This window comes from Hetaerina americana, unplaced genomic scaffold (genome assembly GCF_022747635.1).
Source record: "Hetaerina americana unplaced genomic scaffold, ioHetAmer1.1.p SCAF_2, whole genome shotgun sequence".
NCBI lineage: Eukaryota > Metazoa > Arthropoda > Insecta > Odonata > Calopterygidae > Hetaerina > Hetaerina americana.
The window spans coordinates 100,722,263-100,745,189 of NW_027286763.1; the positions used below are offsets into that span (position 1 = coordinate 100,722,263).

General features: G+C 38.4%; 1 protein-coding gene across 1 annotated transcript in view; it reads left to right on the forward strand.

The window, feature by feature from the left end:
• Nucleotides 1-22,927, forward strand: part of LOC139688186 (uncharacterized) — a 435,789-nt gene that overhangs the window by 281,209 nt on the left and 131,653 nt on the right. The gene's annotated exons all lie outside the window — the stretch shown is intronic.

Sequence of the window (22,927 nt, forward strand, 5' to 3'; positions counted from 1 at the left end):
AGTGGGGAGAATAAAATTCTCATTCAAAGTTGTAATGGGTACTCGAAATGGTATTTAAATTCTAAATATGATTGAATAAGGGTATGTATTGCCTTCACCACGGGGGTAATGCTTGCACAGACTTGTGAACGTAATATTTATATATTACTAATGATTTCAATGAAAGCACATCATGTGAATCGACTACATAGCATAAATTATGATAAACGAATAATCGGTAAAAACATAGATTTTTTAATAAACCGAACAATATCGAATGTATTCCTTACAGTTATTTTTTTTATTTTTGTACTTGATGAAGCATGAAGTATATTATGCTTTCTTAAAATTCCTAAAACTAGAGCAAAAGAAATAAAATGAAACCTTATATCGTTCATCTGGAGGAGATATTCTTCAAAATTCTAATTTGATACCTACCCTTAATATCAACTTAATTCTTTTAATTACCGCACTTTTGTCAGAGAAATTAAAATAATGATGGAAAAATATAAGTTTAATATGTTGCAGTGATTCAGTAGACAGGTAGTTTCTAAGTGAAAATATTACTCTTTTCAACAAAACGATTAAGCGATTTGAAATGTAATGAAATAATTGACTTTGTAATTCCACTTTGATTAAGCGATTGGTTTGTTGCGAAACAAAGGCAAGTCCGAGAAAAAGCAAGCCGGGTATTACAAAAACATTAAAAAATACTCTGTAATTATTTTCAATGGAATTGCCTGCATTTTCACTGAAATGAATTATTATTTTTGAAGTTATTATTTAAAAAATATAATAGTTTATTTTGGTCATGCTTACCTTTAGAAAATGATTCCTGTGCAAAAAAAAGTCACGTCAGTCTCTCATAGGAAGCATAGGTTGGAATGCTAATGGTTACATTAACAGCCTCCTTTGTTTTGAATTGCTGTGAATTTTCATCATAATTAAACCAGATCCATTTAGTATGAAATAAAAAAAGAACATAACTAAAAATAAACTTAAAATCAACCTTACCTTTTAAAAATTACAAAGACATATTAATGCATATTCTTGTAACTACGTCAAATTTCAGGAAACAGGAAAAAAGATTTCTACATGCATAAAAGCATTTAATGGATTCCAAATTTTTCAATGTAGTTTTTCATCCGATGGCGCTCTCTCCATCGTTACAGTAAGGGTACTATTTAAAAAAATAATTTATGGAAGAAATGTACAGTGGGTGAAATAATCAATGTGTCACAAAGACAAAATATTTCCTTAGTAAACAATGAAACTCTCCCAAAACAGGACAACTTGGTAGCATTAAAGAGAATATGCACATCTCTCTCTGATCAAAGCTTTTTAAAAATTGCCCTCATCCTACCCTTGTCTCAAATAAATTCGAAGCTGCCTTGCAAGTAGTAAAAATCAGTTTAGAAAATATAAGACTAGTTCATTGAAAGACCTTTGTTTCTTAGGTTACTAAACACTGGAATAAGTAATGGTATTCCTGAAAAATATCTTGAAATCGTAATTGATGCTCCACTGATATCAACACTGCCTGAGAGGTCAATTGACCAAATATAAATCAAATAAATCCTGCGTTTTTCTAGCGTTTTCAACTTTAATTAATCACTGATAAATTCTATTACATATATTTACTGAGAAAGTACATTGCAAAGATAAATATGTGTTTATTTTAGTGGTATCAAATTTCATCCAGTGGAATTGAACAAATATTTCGGAAACCGTTTAATATATTAATAAATACTCAAGTAATTCTGAAACGAAAGGTTCATTAGTGAGCATTTGAACAATTTGTTCTTTAGTAATATAGGATAGTTAAGGTTTTTAATGTATAAAAATGGCTAAAATCATGCAAAAATAAACTTTACGTGAAAGTCATCCTGAACAATTTCCACACTGATTAACTAAACGAAAAAAATGGTAAATCCCTTCCCTGCCCTCCAAGGGTCTTGTCTAATTTAAGGACAGACTCTTTACATACACTAAACATTCAAAGAGATCTAGATATAAAAATAATAAAAACCGTAATGTTCAAAAGGAGAGTCGTGCGCATTATGTTCCAGCAGCTGCCAATCCAACTCATGATAAAGCAGACGTTCATGAAGCACTCTTATGGCGTCGCAGAAGAGACGGAGAGGGTGGGCGGGCCAATGATGATAGAAAGGAGAACGCATGAATGAGAGCGGTCGTATGAAAGGGACGACCACCGGGGGGAAGGCGGAGGGAGGACCCTAAAAGGCCCTCGGCGCAGCGGAGAGAATTGACAAATAATTCAAAGCGGAGAAATCAGTGCTCAAGCCGCCTCTCCCTTCGGTTAGTGCGGAAAGGTGGTGAGGGATTTTCAAACGCGCGCAGGATGGCTCTAAAGCGCAAATAGGGAGAATTTCGGCGCGGGGTGCGCCGAAGTGGTCGGAGAGCGGGATAGCATGTCCCGTGGGAGGGTGAGGGAAACTGAGAATATTACGATCAGCTGGGGAAGAGGGGAGCTTCTAGGAGTTGTAGGAAAAGTGAAGAGGCACTTTCTTCTGGCGATAAAAGGGAGTGAAACTCTTGAGCGACTTGACGGTCGCGATTGTTTCGTTTTACCCGCTATCACCGGACGATCGCCGATGATTGACTACCACATTCGCGCCTGGAAAGTGGACGCGTGATGGAAGGACGCTCTCGATGTTTTTTTTTATCACTATGGTGAACGGGGATAATTCCAGGGGACGATCGTGAGGGGATCGTAAAAACTGCGGCGTGCGTGTCTGAAACGGACGAAGCGTCGGCCCCCGGACCCTGATATCTTTGACACCGGAAAAAATATATCGTTGTAATTGTAGCGGGGGCCAGACCCGAAACTGAGGGATGGCGGGAGTTTTTGGGGAAGCAGTGAGGCGTATTTCTCGCGTGCGTGCCTGCACACAAGTGGGATCACGATGGCACCGAGAAAAGTCGAGTTGTTAGGATTTGCGAAGTTGGGCACGCGCGAACTGGAGAGGGGACGTCGAATTGGGACGCGGGACTGAGAGAATGATTGAATTAGGGATGCGGGCAATAAAATTACTCGAGCCGTCTTTAAGGCGCAGGCAAGACAGGAGAAAGACATTCTTTACGATTGCCGCCACTTCCAGGGAGAGAGGAATAGCGGGGTGCGGGACGCTCTCGGGGCAGGAGATGGTGTGAGAGGGGGAGAGACAGAGGAATAGAGAGAGGAACAGAAAGAGGGATGGAGAGAGTGATAGAGGGAGGGATAGAGAGAGGGATAGAGAGAGGGATAGAGAGAGGGGGAGAGAGCAGGAGAGAGAGGGAGAGAGAGGGAGAAAGAGAGGGAGAGAGAGGGAGAGGGATAGAGAGAGGGATAGAGGTAGGGATAGAGAGAAGGGGAGAGAGAGGGGGAGAGAGAGGGAGATTGAGAGAGGGAAAGAGATAGGGAGAAAGAGAGAGAGGGAGAGAGAGAGACGGAGAGAGAGAGAGGGAGAGAGAGAGGGAGACAAAGAGGGGGAGAGAGAGAGGAAGACAAAGAGGGGGAGAGAGATAGAGGGGGAGTAGGATAGAGGGAAAGAGGGAGAGAGAGTGAGGGAGAGAGAGGGAGAGATAGAATGAGGTAAAGAGAGAGTGAGGTAAAGGGAGAGTGAGGTAAAGAGAGAGAGGGGGAGAGAAATAGAGAGGGAGGGAGTGGGAGGAAAGGGGTTGCCGTGATGCGGAAAAGGGCAAAGGGATGGGGAAGAGGTTAAAGCTCTTGCGCAAGGGGGAGGAGGAAACCCGCGGGTAATGTTCGGGCCATATGTGACGGGAGATCCCTTTACTTCCTCCCTTCCCTCTCTCAGCCAGATGCAGAGACTGGGGACATCTGGTGCGGGTATGGGTGGGGGACGGAGGGGAGAAAGGAGGCGTGCGCGGGGGCGGTGGCGGTCGTAGTCGGCAGCAACAGAGCCGCATAAAACAAGAGAAGGTAATAAATGCGAGGGAGTTCGCGTGTGGCGGGTGAGCCCGGAGGAGATGGGGAGGGAAAACTACGGTTTGGAGGGGGGAGAGGTGGAGCGGGGGTTGGTTTGTAAGAGAGATGGAGAGGAGGAGAGGGGGAAAGTGAGAAAGAAAGAGATTCGTGGAGGGCGAGAGGTTGGAATGGGTATCTCTCGAATTGGAAGAACGGAGACTGAAAGTAAGAAGAAAGAGAAGGAAGCCGTAGAGTTTCGTATGTATCTGGTGGAAGGAAAGTTTTTATCGGACTGATTTGGTGCCGTGATATCTACATCGTTGCATCTTCCCCTGCTTTCTAGGAAAATAGCGAAACTAATTGCATTGAAAGGAGAGAGGGTCGGTAGAAGGGCTCTTAAGGATCCCATAAATACCCACGGTTGATTGGGACGAATTCATCGAAAATAAATTAGTTAAACCAAGCCTAATAGTCACACCCATCCACTAATTTTCGGAAAATACCCGAGGGAGTTTCATCGTAGTTTAAACCGAAAAATCAGTTTTTTGTATGTACTCAATTTATCTATGTTAGCCACTGAAAAATTGAAACCTATGGCTGATAAAACATTGAATGTGATGAATTAACTTAAGAATGAAGTAAAGAGGACTATCCTACCTAACCTGAAGATAACGACATGCTATCCTTCGAAGCGTAGTACTTATCATTTCGGTTGAAGAGATTAAAACTCTTCACCCAAGGAAGATTTAAAGCAAATAAGAAAGCCCATGATATGACGGCGTTGGAAAACAAGATTGAAAATGCTCGGCGCAAATTAGGAAAGTATTTTTCCCGTCAAAAAAGGCATGACTTCCTGGATGAAATGTTTAGCAACTATCCAAAATGCTTCGATTTGTTTTCTATTTAAGCATCCAGAGCCAAAAAATCATACAGATTCAGTTTAGCTTGCCATGCCCAAGGGATTCTGCTGGGACTGAAACCTTTGATCCGTGGCCGAACTGTCTCCCCTCTGGTTCTTTTTCTCATGTGAGATTGGAAGTGACGAGAGAAATGAAACGTCTAGGTACTGTCGTCAGTGAAGTGATTATATAGGCAATCCGAAGGAGAAGATGTGCCGTGAGGACAAAGAGTGGGTTTAGGAATACCTACTTGAGAATGGAGGAAAGATATCAGTGTCCTTGTGAGGAGATGGTGGAGAAACGAAAGGGAGTTTAGGTCGAGAGGTAGGGAGAATAGGGCACGAATGATGACTAGGAGGGGAACGAGAATAGTAAGATCGTTCGGAGGAGAAGGGCAGGGAGGCGGAAGGAAACGGCAGTGGAATAAATGCCGACTCAATCCTCTTAATGGAATTGAAAGGGAGTGGATCGACGATAGACTGGAGGAGAATACTTCGGGGGCGATTGAGAGGACAGGTACGTTATGGGGGAAGGCATGGGGAACGTGAATGAGCAGGTATTTTAGAGCGCCACACTCTCATTTGAGGAACAATAAACGAAAGTTAAATTGAGGCCTTAAATAGGAAGTGTTTCATGGTACAGGGTGCATTTCTGCATACAAAAAATATGTACATACACCTATGTATGGGTATTTTGTTTTGAGAAAGGTGGGATAAAGATCTTAGAGAAATCCAGAGAAATAAATGGGCATAATTTCGGATGGGTGGGTTGTTGGCCGTTACATAATATTCTCACCCCGTATTTCAAATAAGGCTAACTTTATTGAGGGGGATGAATGAGGAAGAGAAATAGAAATGGATATTAGTTAATGAAGAAGGAGATGTAATACCTTAAGAGTTGTCAGGTTTTTTAATGGAATTTTTTGCAATTGTATGCGGAGCCTCTCCAAAAACATTCTTATACTCCAAGTTTAGCTGAAAATATAATTATTTCGCTGAAAAAGTCTCCAAAGTTTTAATGGAAAGTTATTTTTTTCTCAAACTTAAACTTAAGAAAGCAGGTGAAAATATATCAACAGGACTGAAATAGAATTTGGTATTATTAATTGGAATTCAAAAATGTCAAAGTAAATTACAGATTCAGGTGTGTTGTAGTGGAACTCTTCAATAATAACAGAGACGAAGACGTTTATAATTTTCCGCATAGATAAAGATTTACTCAGTGCCAATTTTTTTGCAATACTTTCAGGTGAAGCCCCTATATTCAATATACATATTGTGCTCTGTACAGTGAGAGCTTTACTTAAAAATGATGTGGTGCATCGAAACTTATCGTGAATTAATGTTTATTTTGTGGAAAATTGTAACAGCTTCGTCTCTGTTATTATGTTAAAGTATTAAATCCACGAGTAGGATTTGATATCTCAGTAAATTTTTTTTAAGTTAGTGCGAATGAACCTTGTTTTTAAATATGTGCTTTCAAATTGCTTGAAACTTTGTTATTCCTAGAGGTGCATTAGTCTTCAATAATTTCCAAACAAATTATATATATATATATATATATATATATATATATATATATATATATATATATATATATATATATATATTACACACACACGCACTTAAACTCAAAATTGTAAATTTTATGTAGCTAGAAAAAGGTTTATTCTTCCTGCCTATAGATAAATTACAAATATATCCCATTGTTAGTCATTAAATCATAAAAACTGCACTGCTTAAATGTGATTTTTCTTCTGGTTAATAATTCTTTGGGTAAAAACCTATGACATGTCATTTATTTCCTTAGTGAGCACACAGATCAAGGTAATTTTTCATGGGCGTACAGTTGTGCCAAAGACCGCGGACGAGTAACATATCTACAATTAGCCTATCTGGCAAAATATTCTGTCTCATGTTGATATTTTTTAAACGCATACCATGTCTGACTTTATAAATTAATTAAATGATTTTAATATGCTTGTTTTCACTAAATATTATTCGGACAAATCGGTTGGCTGGTTTGTACTTGGATGATATAGTTTAATGTATGGTTTTGGCAATTGGGTCACATTTGGTCTTTTCATTGGCAGTATAGTACGCTATCGGAGCATTAGGATCAATTCTGAAATCACTTAGTCACAGTATTGAAGAGTATATGAATTGCAAATACTTATGTTATCAAATGAGAGAGCATGTCATTTTTGATAGCGTGATATCGGTGAATCCGGAGTCTGCTACCTAAATGCTCGTCCAATATTCCCGTGAGTTTTAAATGACGCATCTAGCGATATAAATAAGAATTATTCCTATATTAATTATTAGAAAACCTAGAATGAGTGCAAGTAAGAATCTAAATCCTAAAATCTTTAAAGCGTACGGAAAATCAGATGTGGATGAGCACACGTTGGTATTAGTATAATTGATAATTACACATGTATTTTTGTAGTTATCTTAATGCCTACTCAGTTGCTTAAGGGTGTGAGGAGATCGAAGAATGTTTTTTAGCAGAGATGACTGCCATCTGAAGTTATTTGCTTAATTAAGGGGATAGGTGGAAAATTTGTTAGGAGTATGATGCTCGGGGAATGGAGGATATTTGTATAGAAACCTAGCATCGGCATTAACCCACCTTTAATAAAAGGTGCCTAAGGTTTCACAAAAGAGCATGCTAAACGACGGATGGCCTATTCCAGTTTTAAATGTTCCCCTCGTGGCCCAGAACTAAGGTTTGGGATACCACTGAAACATATGCTTATTCTGGGATTGAAGCCCGATTACTACGAACTTTTACGTTTTATGGCTTGTATAATGACTAAAATTGATGCACATAAAAAAATTAAAATATTGTTGGATAAAATTTTTTTACACTGTTCAACTCTTCTTCATTATGGTGTAAATTTTAAATAAATATTCGCTTTCATTTCTAAAATACTGTTTTTCAAAAGTAATTTTTACTCCTGATTGTATGAAGAATTCAATTTTAATTTTTTTCACGAATTTGGGCGAAGAACACTAAGCACTACCTTTTTTTGATATTCTATTGACAAAAATTGGAGAAAAACTGACCCAAACAGCTTTTTTTAAAGCTTATATTCACCTAGACTCTTAGCAACCACTAGGTGGAAGGGACCAAACTCGACAGGTGACAACACGACTGGCAGAGGTTTAATTCCAGGCAGGTAGTCTTCGTTTAAAACGTTCTCTTTTTTATCCCAAAGCGAATAAAATTTCAGCACATATTGAAGTCTCAACTTCACTTGTTCAATAATCAACATATTTAACGCGTTTCAAAGGGATGCGTTTTGCCTCGCACATGAGTTAATATTATTAAATTTAATGATTTGGAGCAGCTAAGCTCGCTTCCCCATGGCCTCACCACTATAGCTTTAAAATTTCTTTCCTTGATAATGGTGTAATTAATAACTTCATTAAGGGGCATTTGCGGCAAAATATTGAAAATAAACTATGGAGAAGGAAATTTTTTTTCACTATCCAAGTTTCCCTTTCGTAGTTAAGTAAAATATTATTCAAGTTATATTTTATGATATGCCGTTGAAGTCTGTGCTTGCTTACCATTTTCCACTTATTTTAAACTCTTAAAATTTTCATTTCGAATGAAGGAATGAATTTTAATAAAGTAATAACTGCATGGCGTGTCCAAATACATGTTGCTGCATACATATATTCCAGTTTGTAGTCAATGCACGGAAATATGAATTAAACGAGTCTTAAAAAAAGGTAATCAACTCCAAAATACAGAGGTATCACATAAAAAGTGAGTTTACTCTACAGATAATAAATCGTAAATCCGGTAAAATGAGAAGATTTTCTCGTAGAAATTGTAGAAGATAATGATAAATTTGCAAAGCATCATTCATAGCTGGCTCAATTTAACTTTCAACAAAGGTGTCACGAATGACAGAATTGCGAAGATGGAAGCCGCTAGATGAAAGAGATTAAATGAGAGACCATATCATTAGGGAAAATTAAATCCATTTGGAAACATATATATTATGGTTTTAAATGATGTTACACAGATATCAATTTTAGTTGATGCTGCATTGTTTTTTGAGGTAACTCAGGAAGCAGCCCTTGGAAAAAGACAGTTAAACTACCTACTGCAGGTTATCCTTCGCTCCCAGTATACAGGAGAAGTTTATGTGTGAGTTATTCATAATTTTTCTCTTCATAACATGTCAATGATTCCATTAAGTGGAATGAGTTTGTCTGAATGGGCTTTAGCAGCACTTCTTTTTTCAAGAAAAGTGATTTACTCTGTGAAACATCCGTGAACAAAATCGTTCAGGATTAATGATAGACGGAGCCTGAGAATGTTGTAAATTAGAAAATTCGTGCTGCTGAACTCAATGTCAAAACTCTTATGATTCTGGAATTCGCAATAATTGTCTGGTTTCCAAAAATCCATCTGCCTTAATGATCGATTTGAACGTAAATGTGAAGCAAAGGATTTCAAGTTTAATTGATGAAGATAAACTGTTTGATTAAGTTTTGCGAAAGAATAATTGGCACGCCACGGTTAAGGAATAATCTATAATCTGATTCTCAACGCAATATTAACTGAAATTACAATTGTACAAATCAATCTTGTGATTATTCACGAGACGCGGCTCTAATAACCTCAGTCCCACATGAAATCGGCAGGTGGGTCTTAATTAATAAAGTAAGAGAAATATGCTATTGAACAAATTGATTCAAGGATTTGTGTTACCTTCGAGCAATCCATACCTTCGTAGATACGAAGTGAAGCTGAATGAATGTGCTCATATTTTCCATTGTTTGTGTCCACACATCACCTGTCCCTTCGGTGGTATTACATTATTGTGTTTTTTGGATATGTAAATTTAATTTTCCAGGCAAAGTAGTACTTGAACAATATCGGCTTAATAATTTTCTCCCCGCCTCTCTACCATATCGTATGCCAACACGAAACCTACAGATTATTCTTCTGAGAGCTGTACTACGATCCTTAGGTCTTTTTCTTTTGTCGGAAAACGTGGCTTTGAACGCGTGATATCAAAACTGGGTCATCGTGGTGCAGGGAATAGGGGACATATTTTTCCGCGGCGGTCAGAACTCGCCCGTTACTCGTTCAGTCGTTCGGCGTTGCCGTCGTGATCAAATTTGAGACCGGCACATGAAGATCGGCGAACCGAGCTAGTGCACCCTGCCTCAAAGAAGAATTCCCGTTTCAATGGAGAAGGCAATTAATTAATGTGCACAGCCGTATACTTATGAGCGTAACTTGTGTGTGTGCGTACGCGCGTTCGTAAGGCATACATAAATGAAACCTAAAGTGACATAAAAGCGGCATTGCCCCGTGAGAGCACTGATTACGAAGGGAGTGATTGGCATTACCTCCATTCCCCATTAAACGAATTTCTCTTTAAAATGTGGTGCTACTGAAAGTACAAGAATACTAAGGTCAGTTTATGCAACAGTTTTCCCTGATATTTGAATCTGTGTCCACGACCCTTTTATGAATTACTTTATTTTAAATTTCAATTACCTTAGTAAGCTCCAATAAAAATTTCATCAATATGGAAACTTTCATAAACGGTTCAAAGATGACCCTATTGTTTTATAACTATCGATACTTACAGCACAAGCAGCTATTCTATCGGCTACGACCTCTTTCAATTATTATAACATTTTATTTTATTGAGTGATACAAAAAATTTTGGTAAAGTACCAAAGATAGAAAAAGCAGTTCACGGATGTATATTAATAACATCTTCTTCAGAGTTGCGCCTAAATAGTAAGCTGATTATTTCACGCATAAAATAACAAACGTCTCATTTTGGGGAAGGTAGCGGGAGCAGATGGTGGCCAAGAAAGGAGGGGGGGAAGCGTGAGATTGCAAGGAATAGACGAGGAGCAAGGAGGATTAGGACCTTAAGCAAGGAGCTGATTACGGCGTGAGGAGGTCGGTGAAGGTGGGGGTTGAGGGGGTGATCTTGCCTCCCAACGCCGCGGTGGCTTGAGAGCGGGGACTAGGGTGAAAGGTTGACGGAGGGAGGGTAAGGATGGGAAGGGGTTGGGAGAATTCCTTATGAGCAAGCCGAGCCGCGCGGCCTGAGTTCAGCCTTTCGTCGTGAGTGTGGGGACGAGGCGGGAGGGTTGGAGGGTTAACGCGGGGAGAGCGATGGGATTTTGTTGCGATGCAATTGCCGCTGCGGTGCGGAGTGGGTCGGCGGTTAGGCAATCAAATGGGGAGACTTTTGGGGTTCGGGCGGGAGAAGGTCACGTGGAGGTCGGGGTTGACGGGGTGGGGGCGTGCGTGAAATTGGCTACCGCCGCATGCTCTGGCGGTCGCACGCCCAAGGATAATCGTAATTATTTGTTCCCCAAGAAGAACAAAAATATGGACGGAGGAGAAAGGAGTCTTGTTGGCTCCCTCTCCGATCATCGTAATATAGTAGGGCGGGGCGACAACTGCCGTTCCTCTTCAATCCTGCCAGGGATACCATTACGATTCACGTTGTTTCGTTCGCAGTTTTACAAAAGATGTAATTGTTCTCACCTTCGGGTTTAGGGAACGTAGAACGCAAGTGCAGTTTTCAAGGTTAGTTGGTAGACAGTGGTGCATGGTGAAGTTATAACATTGACATTTAGGCTGTTTTTACTATGGCTGAAATGCAATTAGGTGAAGTAACAGAATTATTTAGGGAAGCTTGAAAGACATAATTGTCAGTGAATATTTTTAGATGTGCTATTAGTGTTCTTTAGATATGCATCAGAAGTTACCTAAAACTTGTGTTGCTTTCAAGAGTTAAGGCTTGCCTTTTTGCATCATTGCGGCACCGTTTCGGAAATCCCTGCTGTTTTTATAATTTTAAGAAAATTTAGTTATTTTAGAAACTTAGTTATTTTTCTATATGCAACTTAAGTGTCCTTATATTTCAGCTGATTTGTATGTCCAAAGAAGAATTTTATTTATCTCGTCCTATGGGGTTTAGCGCATGAATAAATCCAAACATAGGACGCAACGTAGAAAATTTAAGTTATTTGCATGATTATACTTCCCTAGTTTTGCTAAATGTGTAACGAGGATTAAAAATTAAATAGTTTTTTCCAGTGAGATTAAGCTCCATGATTTTAGTTTCTCTAACGCCCACTTAGAGAGATTTTGAAGTAGGAAAAATTGTACCGCTTATGTGCGTATGACTCAATAATGTTGCTCGGTAGGTATAAGTACATCTTTTGTAGTCAACTTTGAGCAGTAAAGAACTTAAGTATTATTATTACTTTGTGGAAAATTCTCGTTCATTTATATTTTTTAGGCTCTTTAATACGGTATTTGTCTCTTTGCAACAGATTCAGAATATACTTTAAAGGGATCTTGTTCTCGTATATTTCAATTGCACTTATTTTTTTAAGATATGCCTCTCTCTTATCAAATTCAATAAACTTGCATTATTAATTGCGTTTTGAAATTTTAATAGCTCTATGAAACTAAAACTATTTTCCAATTAAATGCGATTTCCTCTTCAAACATAATGGAGGATCTTACTAAATTGGCATTTTAAGCAAGATTTTTACCCATTCAGATCAGCGAAAAAAGGGTATTGGAGGGGGTAGGCCCTTTGAGCAGGAGCATGTTGGAAATAAAATAGTTTTCTTAACTACTGTTCCAGAACAATGGTTCTAAATAGTAATACGTTTTCTTGAAGCGATTTCTGAAACTCGCCGTAACAGTATTAACGTTAAAGCACTCTAATTTATGCACACGGATGTTCTTAATTGCAGATCTTTGAAAAGGTTCTGCTAAATGAAATCAACAGGCCAAAAATAAAAAAAAATTAAATTATGGAAATTAATTTAGGAGCAAATATTTAAAAAAAGATTTAAACACTGATTATGGTCATTATAAAAATTCAAGAGCGATAAAAAGAAACGAAATGGTATTTAAATGGTTTATGATTGTAATTCTTTACCAAATTCAGTCCGTCGATCAAATAAGTATTCCAGGATTATAAAATCCAAGCCTCAGCGATTTTCAAACTCATGGATTTTTAATAATTTTAATATTTAATTGTTAAAATAAAATTATAATTTAAATTAATAATAATATATTAAAGAATTTTGATGTTTTCCTCAGATTGATCCAGCGTGTTATTGTTAGTTAGCAGTGGAATTATAATGCCGTGTAATTATGGAAGAGTAACTTCACTTTAAGACACATATTATTATTATTATTATTTGGGATACATTGCTGTTAGGCGATAAGCCGGGTGGCAATGACATGATATAACAAACAGTAATCATTCTTAAAACATATCACAGTGTCATTAAATAGTCGTATAGTAGACTTACAAAATAAAAAAATGAGAAAAAACAATATATTTTGATACAGCCATACACCTTCTGCCGTATTGCATTTAACAATCCCATCATATATACCTTTTGCATTCACGCCTAAATGATTTAATGCTTTTGGGTAAGGGCTTAAAGAGTTCATCAGGCAGCTGGTTCCACTCTTTGATTCCCATATTTAGGAACGAAAACTTGGCGGTGTTTGTCCTTTGGGGCATGTATTTGATTTTAAGCGGGTGATCATTCCTGCCGAGATAACATGGCTTATTTACACTCTCGTTCAGTTCTTTCCAGCCTCCGTCAGCTTTCAATATTTTAAAAATGGCACACAGTCTATTCAGCTTCCGTCTGTTCTTTAGTGACCCCCATCCTAGTGAGCCTAGCATGTCGCTTACACTGTCAGTCTGCCTATGTCGCCCTAAAACGTACCTGGCAGCCTTCCTTTGCACTGCTTCTAATTTTTTCACATGCCCTATTTCAAAGGGATCCCATACTGTGGTCGCATATTCGACAATAGGCCTTACAATTGTTTTGAAGGCCAATTCTTTAGTTGATTTAGTGCTTCCTTTGATGCTCCGCATGACCCAGTGGAGCGATTTAAAGGCCTTGCCTACCACATAATCTGTGTGAAGTCCCCACCCTAAGTCTTTACTTAGGTGTACCCTATATCAATTTAAAGTTATACTTTAATATTATTTAATATTATTAATAATAATTAATAATAATTAAATATAATTTAATATTATAAATTATTAGTATAGATACCCTGTATCAATTTAAATCCATGCTCCACCATCAAATCTAAATAACCTCAGAAGTTTGCATTCATATTAAAGAAAAGAAAAATCCGAAATTAGATGAACCATGAGGTCCAAAAATAATTGTCTATAATTTCGCTAACTTCCTTTCCAAGGAAAACTCATTCCTCATAAATGCTGCAACAGAATTTAATAGAATTTTTATCAAATAATGCAGATTACATAGTTTTTAATTCGGTGATTACAAGATTAAATAAGGATTCAACCCATTCTAAAATGAGATAAACACAATTTTCATTTCAGAGGAAGAGTTGAGTTCTTGAGTTGAGTTGTTTTCCCCTTAAGCTTCGTATCTCGTAGTAATACCTAATCATTAATCCAAGAAACGGAATCCATTATCAATCATTATTAGGTTGTCGAACTTCTCAAAGAAAATTGTCCTTTGCTTGTATATATTTTTTAATTCATCAAAAAATTAAGTGTGCTAAGTTTGTCCCTATTCAAAATGTACGTTAAAAAGTACAATGTCAAATGATTTTCGAAGAAGTTGCTGAACTTTAATAGATATAATAAAATTCTAGAAGCAAAATGATCAGTATTCCTTTTTTCATTTATTCATTCAACAGTTCCTCAATGATTGAATAAGTCCTTTGATGCGTCTAATCACGTACACCTAACAAAGTCAAGTAACCAAGACCGCACAACGTAATAGCATCCTTCTTTAGAGGAATTGTTACTTCCTTTCATTGTCCCATTGCATTTTTGGACGAAAACATTTATTACAATAATTTAATTCTAATTTGCAAGTTTTTGTACCATCCATCAAAAACCGACCTAATTTACTTCTAACAATTACCAATAAAAATAGTTACCAATATTCAGCATCACCAATAAAGGTTTATCTATCAAGGTAAGGATTTTGACGGTACCCATTAACTGGATTATACTAATTATTGTATGCATTATGTTGAGCCGGCAGAATTATTAAGATGAGACTCGTGCTCGCCTGAGAACCTAAATTTCGCAGGTTCAAGTCCCGCCTGGTGCGGTTTGCGATGGGTCGATCCCTAAAGAACCTAAAGATAAGCCAAAAGCCTAGGTGAGCATGGAGCACTAGAGGTGAACAGAGAGTAAAAACATGTACTAGTAATTGTAAGGCGCTGTTGTTTATCCTGTATAATTTCCTTGTTCAGTTCTGAATACTTTCCATCTGTCTCTATGCCGTCTGAAACCACATTCTCTCCCTTCATCCTCCCTGATAATTAAGAATTTCCCCTTACCTATTCAATACCTAGATGCATTTTCCTCATTCACCTAACTACCTTCTTTGATTTAAAGGTGACAACAATTTACACTCTTCTTCCACGATATTTATAATTTTTCTTAGTCGCCCCCTCATTCCGGTGTAATTCATTGACTATTTTTTATTTCCACATTAAAATTCCACTTATTAATATTCATCATCTTGCATCAAAGACCAAAATTTGGATCCGCACAGCACTTCGAGTTCAATTAAAGTATACATTTTTTATTAATATACATAATTTTTGCTCATTTTAACCGTCATCTTTATAAGTGTCCTGTCATAAATTACCTCCTTCCTACAAAACCTTCTCTGACAACACTTATACTTAAATATGCCCTTTTTCCATTATTTGTTGCTAAAATACGTGAATAAGTCTGCTTTAAGTTTATTCCATTTTCTGATAATATTTGAGTCCACCTACTTCTTGAGAATTTTATTAGTGTGGTTTTCTTGTGGGGACCTTGCATTTCATATTTTTCGCCCGGCACTAGAGAAGTACTCAACAGTAACTTCTCTATCTGATTGATTGAACATCTGCCAGCTAAACGAAATAATTACCGCGCTGCTCTCATTCGATCCTAGCTCAAGTCCCTTCCACGCCAAACTCGTACACAGTACGGTAACTAAAGGAAATCGAAATAATAAGAGCAATTTTCCGGATGTTATTTCTAAAAATACCATTTTAATATATGCAACTGAGTCCTTTCTGCATTTGCATAATGATTATAGCGCTTTGAGAAATGATAAACATTTCAAAATTATAAACCACCGGTTGTAAATCGCGAATTCACCCCTGAAGGGCTGAAGCCCGCGCAAAACAAATCAACCCCTCCCCGTTGCCCTCGAGCGAGGACATTACCTGATGCGAGCGACGCGATTCACTCCCCGAACTGGCTTACTTACGGGTGACTAGGTGCTCTACTCCTCTCCGAAGTCATCTCGCGGCAAAATGGGAAGGCCCTCCCCGCCGCCGAGTCTATGATCTAATTTGTGCATCCCGACGCTCCACTCAGGTTCTTGGCGCGGGACGAAATGGGGTTGGGAGGGCGGTGGTGGTGGGGGGTGGAGACATGGCTTATCGGGACGCCCGCCTCTCGAGGGGCGGGGAGCGTGGAAGTATGGGGCGGAATGCATGCATGCTCGTTGACCACACCTCGGCCCATAACGGAGCAACCAAGCTCTCTCTCTCTCCCTTCCTATCTGCCCGGCCCGAAATTTCGTTAGGGGCGGGCTCTTGCACTGAGGGCAGGTGGCAGACAGACCAGGAATTAGGGGAAGAGATCGCTACCTCTACCGCTCCTCCCAAACCTGTGCCTCCCCTATCCTTCGATCTACCTTGGAAGGGATGGATAGAATGCAAAATAAGGGTAGAACGGCAAAAATGCGATCTACAACCTTAGGATCGATTCCAAGTTCCCGCCATATTCCCGCAAGAGAATTCACTGGTATAATAATTTGGCTAAGCTTATCAAAAAAATATCCATATGAATGAAATATTACGATTTTACGAAAAAAATAGCGAAGGAAATTATTATCCTTAAATGTATACACTCTTCTATTATCTTACTTCTCCGAATGACAAATCTTTGACCTCGAATGACAAATTTTCTAGACCCTAATATATGACATTCAATTCAACAAGGTTTAGTTAAACGTTTCATCGTTATATAAAGTCTACACATTTAATTTTGCATTAATAAATTCCATAGTTCGAGGCACCGTAAGACCCGAGGTGAAATTACAGATTACGAACTGTTTTCATACCAGCGTTTAAACCTTTAATGTAATTACGTGAAATTTTACCTTATTTTTGTATGCATGAAAAAATATCGTCAGTTTTTTACTTATGTAAGAATATGCAATCAAAACTATGACTAAATATTTAACCAGTACAACATATTTGAAGATAATTAAAACTTGAACATTTATTACCTCAAGGAATATTCATGCACGAAATCATTTCTCACGAAATTATAATTAACATGGGCTTTCAGGTTATCAGAGCATTCCATTTATTGATCTAAACTATGCATAGGATTACGTTTTAATTTAATTATTTATCCCTAACAAAATGTAAATATGAATATTTCCTCACAATTATGATTCAAATTTGACTCTTTGACGTCTCGTTTCATGTTTTCTTTCAGCCTATAATATCTTACTCAATCAAACTGCATTTATTTGAAATATTGATAGCAAGATACATTTTCCTCTTTTCAAATAAATTTTTGATGTAACATCTAAAATTTGTATGTAAAATTAACCTAAAAAGGTAACTTTGCAAACTGTATGGCATCGTAATTGAACCCTGCAATTATTAAATCGACTTCTTCAAAACTCCAAGTTTATTCCTCTTTACGTTAATGTTGAGCTCAGCTTCAATAAGCGTAGAAATAAATGGGAGAATCATCATGACAGTAGTTCTTGACAAAACAATGCTAGGAGAGTCAAACAAGTCACTCTAAAATTCGAGTTTTCAGTCAATTTTGAGTGTTTGAATTTTTCCATACAAACGGGTTTGATCTTCGTACAAAAAGAGGCCAAATATATGTTTTTTTTACTGTAAGCCGTTACTTTTGGTAGCAATCAAAATTAAGAATGGTGAATTTCAAACTTTTAACTCCTAGTACACACAAACAAATGTCTGTTGTCATGGCTTACTTGAAGAAGGCCGAAAGCTTAAACTTTCTTAAACGTGCGTTACCTTTTACCAGTTTTCTATTTTTTATATCTGTGCTCTATTGAGCCGTCCAAGTGCTATGTGTGCGTGTGTGTGTGTATATTGTTTGTGTATGTGTGTATATGGGTGTGTATGTTTGTGTATTTTGGTAACATCCAATGCCCAAAGTAAAACCGAGTATAAATGAATTTCATTGACTACGTTTTTAATTAGGTTAAATGGAAAAATGGTTTCCATTAATAAACGTGTGCCTTTTCAGATTTGGACCAATCTAATGATTTGGAAGCTAGTTACAATTCAGTACATTTTTAATAATCTTCCTACTTGGAAATTCACTGATATTTTTTAATCAGCACATTATCTTGCTTCCTGCAATTCATATGTTTCAAGAGTAGCACATATATTTTAGTGTAGTTATTTGTAATTTTCTCTGGAGAATTAAATTAAATCTCATTGCCATAGCTCGGCCACAATCGTTAATATATTCATTACGTTTTGGCACGAATAATTTTATTACCTTCTTCTATTATTTTTAGTAATGTTACTTGAAATTATTCATAAGTATTGCATCTAAAACGTGCAGCATTTCGTATTTATGAGATATGAACGGCTATCAGACATCATGAGATATAATTTTATTATCCATCTGATTGCCCATTTTTCCGGAAATACCACTTTTCTTTCGATCACTCCTCTTCATTCCTTGCTAAATCCATTTGGAGTTTCCATATTTACCGGGAGTACGACTGGTTTAATGTGCATACCGCTGCCTCTATTCCTCCGGAAAAGTGGCTTAACCGCCAATCTCTCTCTCTCTCTTTTTTGATCTCAGACATGCTGATACGATGAAACTGATCAAGTAAGCCATTATTGGGTCGGTGCATTTTCGGTCGGGGAACATATCATCTATACCAGGGGGAGGGAAAAGAACTTTCCGCCACGTCCACGTAAATTGGGGCACATAGGGGGGAACGTAAATATGTGTGTGTGTGTATGGGAATGTAGACATGAGTGCGATGGAATAGACAAAATACGGCACAGAGGAATATGAAACTTGGGAAGAACTGATGGCAGGAAAGACATGTAGGGAGAGAGGGAGAAGTTGAAGGGTTCTTTCACTCCCGCGATCGCGGGGGGTAGGGTGGTCGGGCGCCCTGCTTTTCCCCTCTCGGAGCGACTTGGCGATCCGGGAAACCCGCCGGGAGCGGTGGCATTAAAAGTCGGGCTGCGTGGGAGTGAAGAGTCGCGGGGGAGCTCTACCGAGTGGGGACCAGGTGAGAAGGAAAGTGGAGGGATGGCGGAAGGATGATACGAGGAGGAAGGCCTCGATACGCGCAGGTGGTCGTGGGAGGGAGAGCAGGGAGCCGCCCGCTCGACATCGGGTGACTTCGCCGCCATCGGAGCCCGACGTGGCTTCCCCTGAGCATATCATGGCGAAAGTTCGCGGTAAATTAGCCACGGATTCCCGGTGTTCGACCTACGCCTTCCGCCCGCCTCAGCCCAGTGAACCCGTAGCGTTTCCCCACCACCCACCTCTCTGCGCCCCTCCCACGCCAACCAGCAAACCCCCCGCGTCTCCGGATTCGATCCACCCCCCCAATCTCTTCCCCCGCGACACGTCTTTAACGTATTCCACGTCGGCTGTCGCGGGTGTCTTTCCATCGTCCGGGAAGGAAGAACGGGATGTGTAAAGTCAGAAAAAGCTTGGGTGGAGGGAGTTTTAATTAAGGATGATTACGGTGATGACGAGAGTGGTCTGAAGGGTGGATGTGGGCAGAGAGGGTGGGAGGTTCTATAAATTCAAACATGCACCACACTCCTTGCGGTGGGGGAAGTAGGTGGGGCGCGGGTGGGATTGAGATGAATGTAAAGTGAAATTTCATCCCCTCTGCGTGGGGCGGGTGCTCGGAGGCGCCGATGGCAGTGATGCATTAACGTTTCATCATCTTTCCATCGAGTCGTACAATAAATCTGAAAGTTGGTTAAATATGCGCATTAGTTTGCATTCGTAAATGGTTAAAGTAATGCTATCAAAGTTTGTATCAACTATAAACTCTTAAGAAGTACTGATATCTCTTGGTTCTGGGTCAATTGAGTGAACAAAAGTAGTAGATCTATGAATTCTAGTTCCTTCCAACCATCTTTTGCCTGTTTTCAAACTTTTAGGTCACATTATTTTCCTCTACAAATTTAATTTCTAAATCCACGTCTTTCATCCTCTTGTCTCTTGTCAATGGTAATTGCTTTCCGACTTATTCATACTTCTCTTAATCTCAATCTGTCTTCCCCAAAGGTTTCAATTTCACAAAAAAGCTGCACATCTGGGATTGCATAACCAAAGCCATTATATTAAAATCATCCCGTTTGCTGAAACTATGCCTTTTCATGGCCGCAACCCTGAATAATGTCTGAATGTGCATTGTACATGTTATTCATGCCTGAAGGAATGTTGCAAGTAACCACCTTATCTATACATGTGCCTGTTCTTGGTTTCGCCGGACATACTTTAGAAATATAGAAATGGGTATCTTTAGTTTTAGCACATAATGACGCTGAAAAATTTTAATTTATGGTTTGAAGTATACTCGCGGAACACCATTAACGCAACTCGATAAAATCATGAAAATATTTTATTTTAAATATTTGTTTTTCAATCTATAGTAAAATAGATTAACACATAGGGGCAAAAAAAAAGCGTTCAATAATATTGCAACACATTAGTTTGCATAGTCCCATGGCCGCACGCCAATTATTCCTTTTTTTTTAAGAGTGAAATAAATCATACCGGGTAAAAATATTCGTTCATGTGTTTTTCCCATTTGTGTGAACTGTTGAAAATTTAATCGTATCTGGGATCCAAAACTAGCTACTCTCTCGAGATTAAGATTCTTTCACAGTCATCTAGGGCACTGGAACATTCCTGAATATTTCTAGTCTCTAGCTCGAATAAAAAGGCCCACGAATTTGTGTCTATGAACATATCGGTGGTTAGTAAATCGGTCAAATCGCAGCTAAAAGAGAGAAAAAGGTGAATAAAAACTCAGTTAATAACATTTTGCCCTTGATTTTACCCACTTTATATCTACTCGTATTTTATTCTACTTAACCACATAAAATAATCCCGGTTGAAATATCATAAATGAGCAATTTACTCTTTTATCAGCTCTATTTTCAGTTAAATCTAATTTGTAGAAAGCTATCGCAGACAAAATAATTTTATAAAAAAATGTACAAAAGTTGTTTCTTCAAAAATTTCGGTCAAATCAGGCGAAGAGTGAACTTGTATTTTTTTCTATTAACGCAGGAACTCATAAAATCTCACTGTAAAGAATTATAGCCTTAAATAGTTAATGTACTCATGTTACTCCGTAAATGTATTTACGTATGTCACTCACATTCATCATTGGGTTTTAAAAATGGAGTACGTACATTCGTTACGACTGTTTTACCGCAGTAAAACAGTCGCAACGAATGTACGAATCAAATGAGTTCGAGTTCCTTGTGAGACAGAAACAATCCTCAGGGATATAACATTCCCGAATTCCCTTCGCCAAATGGCAACGATAATTATCACGGCGCCCACAGGATATATCTGATTTAATGCTTGGTCTCGATGGTAATCCCCTTAATGTCTCTCTTAAAAGGTCAAGTATCGCCGTGTACGCTCGAGAGCGTGTGGGAAGACCTACGGTGCCCGAATCCCGTCCTCGCACCCTCATGGTGAGAATGTCCACATATCTGCTTCCATAGTGGAAAAAATACCCTGTGGTGGATCCCAATCCATAATTCACCAAAGACGATTGCTTTTCAAACAAAGAGGATGAATTCAATTTCTCAAACGTTGTTGATATGCCGGTAAATGATTGTACCCAAAATTGTAAACCCATGGAAAGGTTATGAAATCCCATAACAATTATTGCCAGAAAATTATCATTATAATGCGATAAAAAAAACAATTAGTGCTCCCTTTGAGATGGTAACTCGGTGTCAACAGAACAATCATATATTAGATGCAAGAGAAAACAATTTTTTTTCCAATAGGAACACCCAAAGCCGTTGTTTTTCTCTTCTATCTGTTCTATTAAAGGAAAAAATGTTTATCTTTTCATTAATAATTTCTTATCCTCTTTTTTGTGGGCAATAGAGGACCGCATTGTATGATTATTATCTGTGTGTATGGCATTACTAACAAGTGTGCATAGGAAGACAAAGATAGCGCGGGTCGATGGGTGATATTCAAGGTTTGAATGGATAGGGAAAGTAAAAAGTCTTATAAGAGTGGCTGTATTAATTTTCATCAGCATTCGCAAAATTTAATTCAAAGTAGTATTGTCATGCTAATTATTGTGAGTAGAAGACTGCTAAAATAAGCATGGATTTATGAATTTTGCTTTTGCTTGAAAAAAATGAGAAGAGAAGCAGAAAGAGAAAGGGGAATTAATATTTAAGGAAGTAAACAGTTGTTCAGGGATTAGCATCTCAGAAGTAGAGCTGGGGTTTGAGTGCTTTCAATATAGTTTTGCCTTTTTGTGTATTAATTTTAGATGATCGTAAAGTCTGATATACAGGGTCCGAACAATAAATATCGGGACTGGTTCCAAAAATCAAAATTTATTGCCTTTATCATTACAATTACTTAATAAACTCCAAAATACATTCCTCCTACATCGATACACCTGTAGTCCGGCACGTCTGCCACTCGTCAAAAGCCCGCTGGAAGTCGGTTTCCGGAATACTGTTGAGAGCCTTTGTCGTCGCCGCTTCAACCGCCTCGATGGAGTAAAACCGATATCCTTTGAGCTCCTTTTGACCTATCCTTAGAGGTAATAACGTTGTAGAGAAAATCTTCATCTTCCTGGACGCAGTCCAAAATTTCGACCCGCGATAGTTTTTCCTCCTTGCTCAAGACTTTCAGCACTAGCCTCGGGCACACTTTCCTCATCGCAGATCTGTTACAATGGTGTGGATGGTTCCGACTGAAAGTCCGGTCTCCTCGCTGATAAGGGCGATGGTGAAATGCCTGTCATAATCCAAAACTTTT